The following is a 6000-nucleotide window of genomic DNA, read 5'->3' on the forward strand; positions in this document are numbered from 1 at the left end:
GGAGAAATAATTAGTGGTCCTGGGGAAGACGAAGTGAGTTCACCACTAGCAGGGACTAGAGAGATTTCTGGATGTGATGGCTTTGAGACTTCCAGGGCTAGGGCTCAGGAACTGGGAGGTTTCTGGGATGAAACAGGTCTGTCTGTCTTGTTTCTCTGAGTTCCTAAAGGGCCAACCCACATCAAAGATTCACGATAGTTGATTTGACAAAGTCGGGAATTGACAAGGAGTGCGGAAGGAGTCAGTGAGATTTCAATACCAGCACTGACTGCACATCATCACCCCCCCCCCCCCGGTCCTTTTCGTTGTGTAGCAATAATAATAGAGAAAGGGGAGTAGTGCTCTGCCAAAGCCCGTATTTTACCATGCCTTATATCACAGCCATTAGCAGGGTTGAGGCATCAAGTGCTGCAGTCAGTCCGACTCCTGTGACCCCCCTAAGGTTTCTGGCTTCCCAGTTTTGAGTGACACCATGGTCTCCAGTTCAGCTTGAGAGCTCTTTAAGAGCCAATGGAGGAGAGAGTGGAAAAAGACTGCCATTTTTTTCTTTTTCCTTGTCTTTCTTTCTTTTGCTGTTTTGCTTTGTTTTTCAAGAAAGGGTTTCTTTTTGTATCTTGGGCTGTCCTAAAACTCACTCTGTAAATCAGGCCATCTTTGAATTCACAGAGATCTGTGTGTGTGCTGTGATTAAAGCCCGGCTGAGACTGCAATTTCTTGTTAGCTCTGGGTGTCCTGAGCTGTTAGTAAGTGACAATGGCTCTGTGTTGTGAATCTCTGTGAATCCAGACTATGTTATGTCCTTCAATGACATGAGTCTGAAGCATCAAGCACCCACCCACCCCTATACTCCCTGAGGTCTCTGAAGTCACACACAGCGCAGCCTCTATGGGTCTGAATAAGGCTTAGAAAGCTTTTCCCTGGTTCACCTGGTGCAGAGGAAACCAGGTAAGTTCTGAGAGACATGCACCACCTTCCTACAGAAAGAAGGGAGGACTGATTAGCTAATACCCACAGAGGGGGAAACTCAAGTCTGGTATTTCAGACAGAACCTGCTTGGACAAAGTCTCATCTGTCAGTCACTTCCTGAGGGAAGGAGGGAGGGAGGGAGGGAGGGAGGAAGGAAGGACCACAATTATTTCTCCTCTGTGTCCTTTTTACGCTCTTTTCATGCTCTGATGAATATTGTGATTCAAGTTGGCCATGTCCCCTTTTCCACAGCATGTGCACTGTGGCTCTAGATCAAGGAATCAGTTTGTTTGTGTGTTTTGCTCTATCTAGGAGAAGCACCATAGCAGTTGCATACTGACTGAGAAATTTGATTTTTAGGAAATGATTTTTCATATCTGTGAGTGGTCTCTCCATAGATAGCCACTCATCTTTCTTTAAACTTGAGTATAGGAATGAATGATCCCTCCCTCCCTCCCTCCCTCCCTCCCTCCCTCCCTCCCTCTCTCCCTCTTCATGGGAATGAGTGTCTGCTCTTGCATTGAGGGCTCCCCAGTTCTCAGCATCTCCAGCCCAACCTGTCACAAGCTGATCACACATTTGCAAACTTGGGATATATTCTGCTGAAGTTTTGGGATAATGAATTTCATCAACTATGGGACTAACTTTGTTCTGACAGGACACTCACTCACAATCTCTCCTCATCACACCCACATAGTGTAACAACTTTGTGTTTCCTCCACAATGTGCTCATTTCTGTCAGGGAACTGAAAGCCGGCCAGCCAGCCAACACTATTTTTCCTTGTTTCTCATTTTGTTCTTATATTCTGTCTCTCCCCCCCCCCCCGCCTGGAAAACTTTCAGAGTTCACTCTGCCCCCTGAGTAAAGGTGTTATGCTTCCTTTTATTGTATATTTAGTGTGTGTGTGTGTGTGTGTGTGTGTGTGTGTGAGAGAGAGAGAGAGAGAGATTCATTATGAAATCAAAAGTCAGTCAACAACAGCAAACTTTGTATTTATTTGTCCATCCACGTATTTGCTTGTTTACTTACTTACTTACTTACTTACTCACTCACTCACTCACTCACCCACTTCATTTATTATTTATTTATTTATTTATTTGCAGTGGAAGACTTAATTCAGTAAGAATGATCAGAAGGGTAGGTAGGGTATCCTTGGGAAAAGAGTAAGATATCACGATGACTTTCCCTTCCAAGAGGGAGCTTTCTAGTAAGACGTGAAACCACAGTTTCAAGGGCCCGCTTTCCACAAGTCCTTTTCCAAGGTCAGGCATTTCTTAGGTAAGCAAGGGTCTCCATTCATTCCCTTTGAGGAACTCTCAGGCCCTGCCCTGACATTAACCTCTGACTCCTGCCTATTGTCAAGGCCAATGGGACACTCCTCAGCCCCTCCCTGACCTGAGGTGACCTGAGAAGCCACAGCCCACCCCAGTTCACAGGCCTCTCTTTATCTATCTATCTAACTAAGTAACTGTACAGCATAAAATGTGGAATCTCTTCTCAATGAAATGCTGTTGGCAGCCATTCGATGAATTTATTCTCATCTCAGATCCTGTCCAGCAGGGATGTCTTCTTTCCGTGTTTCTTCTTCTTTTGTATGTTGCAGTCAGTTCAGATGTGCTGGTATATGGTGAGAAAGAGAGAGAGAGAGAAATGGAATTGCTTTTTATTTATTTGAAGAGTTTTAATGATTTAATATTCAGCTATTTCCAGCCTTATTTACCAGCACATTTATTATTACCAGCGAGCACCTTCCTCTGAAAACATTGGAATCGCCCCCCATCTGTACATGTCATGCACGTGCGTGCATATGTGTGTGTGTGTGTGTGTGTGTGTGTGTGAGCGTGTGCGCATCCCATCTATCTATCTATCTATCTATCTATCTATCTATCTATCTATCTATCTATCTATCTATCTATGTATCCCTTCATCAAATTCCATTTTAGGAGCTGCTATGCTGACCAGTGACATGGAGGCCACCATTTTCTTAGCCAGTGACAGTCAGGAGACAGAAAGAAGGAAAGAAAGGAAGAAAGGAAGAAAGAATCTACATTCCCAAAGAAAGAAAAAAATTAAGTAAATTTTAAAAAGTAAAAAAAAAATTAAGAAAGTAAGTAAATACATACATAAAAATAGACATAAAGAATGAATAAATGAATAAAACTAAATAATAATTGAAACATTCAATAAGTAAATGAGTCACGCTAAATCAGCAGATAAATAAACAGATATATGAAAGAAGATAAGGAAGTGAAGGAATGAATGAACAAGTAAGTAAGTAAGTAAGTAAGTAAATAACTAGGTGGGTCATTTTTTTTAAAGAAGTAAGTAAATGAGATGGGCTGAACAGATAGTAAGTAAGTAAGTAAGTAAGCAAGCAAGCAAGCAAGCAATCGTGAAAAAAAAAATGAGAGCCGGGCGATGGTGGCGCACGCCTTTAATCCCAGTACTCGGGAGGCAGAGGTAGGCGGATCTCTGTGAGTTCGAGACCAGCCTGGTCTACAGTGCTAGTTCCAGGACAGGCTCCAAAGCCACAGAGAAACCCTGTCTCGAAAAACCAAAAAAAAAAAAAAAAGAGAGAGACACATCCATTCAATCCATAAAAGACAAAACGTGGAAATAAACATGTAAACTGGTCGACCCACCCAAAGCAGGAGGGAGGTCTCTGTCCAGCAGGGCCGTCTTCTTTCCAAGTTGCAGTCAGTCAGATCTCTGGGCAAACAGAAAAAGAAAGCAATTGTTTTCTACTTGAACAGTTTTAATATTACTCAAATGAATTAATATTCAGCTATTTATTCCCAGCCTTATTTACAACTGGATGCCCACCGAGCACCTTCCTCTCATAGCTAGCCCCTTCTACCCCTGCCCCATCTGGACAGATAGACAGGATGTATGTATGTATGTATAAATAAATAAATAAATAATAAAAAAGTAAAATAAAAATAAGTAAATAAATAAATTAAAAAAAAAAGTGTTTGGTGAGTGGGGCGTGTTGGCATAGAGAACAAAAGAGATAAACTAACCACCAAGACATTGAAGAATGACATCATTCAATCAAGACATGGAAAAAGACAACTGGTCGACCCAAGTTCACAAGGCCAACTGGTCGACCCCGGTACTTAGCATTTTAAGGCCAAATATTTAATCGGACAACTGGTCGACCCGCTTCCAGTCCGTCAAAAAAAAAGGAAGTGCACAGAGACAACTGGTCGACCCGTCAGGTCTAGGAAGATATAATATATATTATACATTAAAAAAAAAAAAAAAAAAAGCGTCCAGCGGGACATCTGGTCGACCCGCCGCATCCCCGGGGGAAAAAAATGGCCTCCCGCCCGGTGGGAGGGACTACTGGTCTACCCCGGTCCTTTGGAGAAGGAGGTGGAGAGGGGGGAAAAAAAAGTGCGCCCAACCTCTGCCGCCTCCCCGACAGGCGCGCCGCGGCACCATGGCGCGCGAGCAGAGGTCGGCGGCGAGAGGGGGCCCGGGGCGCCGCCAGACCCTCGCCCATCCTCCCCCGGGAAGAGGGATGGAGAGGGAAAGGCGCGCGCCCGGGAAAGAGGGGACACACCCGCGGGCCGCTGCGGTGCGGTGAGGCAAGCAGCGGGAGTGGACGGAGGAGAGCGAGAGCGGGAAGAGAGCCGCCGTCCGCCGTGAGCCGCCAGCGGCAGAGCCAGACACGGGTCCTCGGACGGGGCGAGGAGGGCGGGCGAGCCGGCGCCCGTCCCCCTTCCCCCTCTCTCGACCTCTCTCTCACGACCGCCACGCGCGCCCGTGCGCACGCACACTTCCGTGCGCACAACACACGTGCGACCCGGGGAGCGCGCCTCCCGGCGAGAACTCGGGCGAGGCAGGCGAGCGGGCGGGCAGAGCCGCCGCAGCTGCTCTCTCACGTTAATGATCCTTCCGCAGGTTCACCTACGGAAACCTTGTTACGACTTTTACTTCCTCTAGATAGTCAAGTTGGTGAACAACCACAAATAAGCAAACAAATAGAGAGATAATAACAATAAAAATATTTGAGAGTTCAAATAATTGACTTCATCCACAATAAAAGAATATAAAAATAAAAATATCAAATGCACTTGAACACATTGGCACAGGAGAACGCTTGCTAAATAGAACCCCAGTAGCACAGACACTGAGAGAAAAAGAAAAAAAAGAAAAAAGAAAAAAAAAAGAAAAACAAAACAAAAAAAAAGAACAAAGAAAAAAACTAAAGAGAGAAAAAAAAGAAAAAAAAAGAAAAGAAGAAGAAGAAAAAAAAGAAAAAAAGAAAAAAAGAAAAAAAAGAAAAAAAAAGAAAGAAAAAAGAAAAAAAAAGAAAAAAAAACAGACACTGAGAGAAACAATTAATAAGTGAGACCTCCTGAAACTGAAAAGCTTCTGTAAAGCAAAGAACATGGCCAACAAGACAAAACGACGGCCTTACAGAATGGGAAAAGATCTTCACTAATCTCCAAAATACACAAAGAAGTCGAGAAATTGGTCATCCAAAGAACAAATAATCCAATTTTAAAAAATGGAGTACAGACCTAAACAGAGAACTCTCAACAGAGGGATCTAAAATGGTTGAAAGACACTTAAATGTATTTAGTGATTATATTTCTTTTCCCTTAGGGATAAAGAAATGGAGAAGTTCTTTGAAGCAGTAAGTCACAAAAACACCAGGCCGTTAAACTTCAGCTACAGGGAAACCCTGTCTCGTGGAAAAACAAAACAACAACAACAACAACAAAAAAAAAATCCTGAAGCCAGTGATCATTGCAAACATCTGTATGTTCAGATACTGAGCCTGAGCAAGTTAGAGTGTCACAGATTTGCTGCAATTCATTGCAAATTTCATGTGGATCACAAATCCTGCTCAAGTTACAGCTGTTAGTGTCAGTGTGAACCTTGACACCATCTCTACTGGATTCCTGTCAGCTGGGCTCCGGTCTGCTAGAAAAGCAGAAGAACTAAGGTACCGTAATTAACCTCTTCTGTGCCCCACCTGCAAGAACACTCTGTAAGCTACAGTTCTGAAAACAGCCTGGTCC

This window comes from Microtus pennsylvanicus, unplaced genomic scaffold (genome assembly GCF_037038515.1).
Source record: "Microtus pennsylvanicus isolate mMicPen1 unplaced genomic scaffold, mMicPen1.hap1 Scaffold_112, whole genome shotgun sequence".
NCBI lineage: Eukaryota > Metazoa > Chordata > Mammalia > Rodentia > Cricetidae > Microtus > Microtus pennsylvanicus.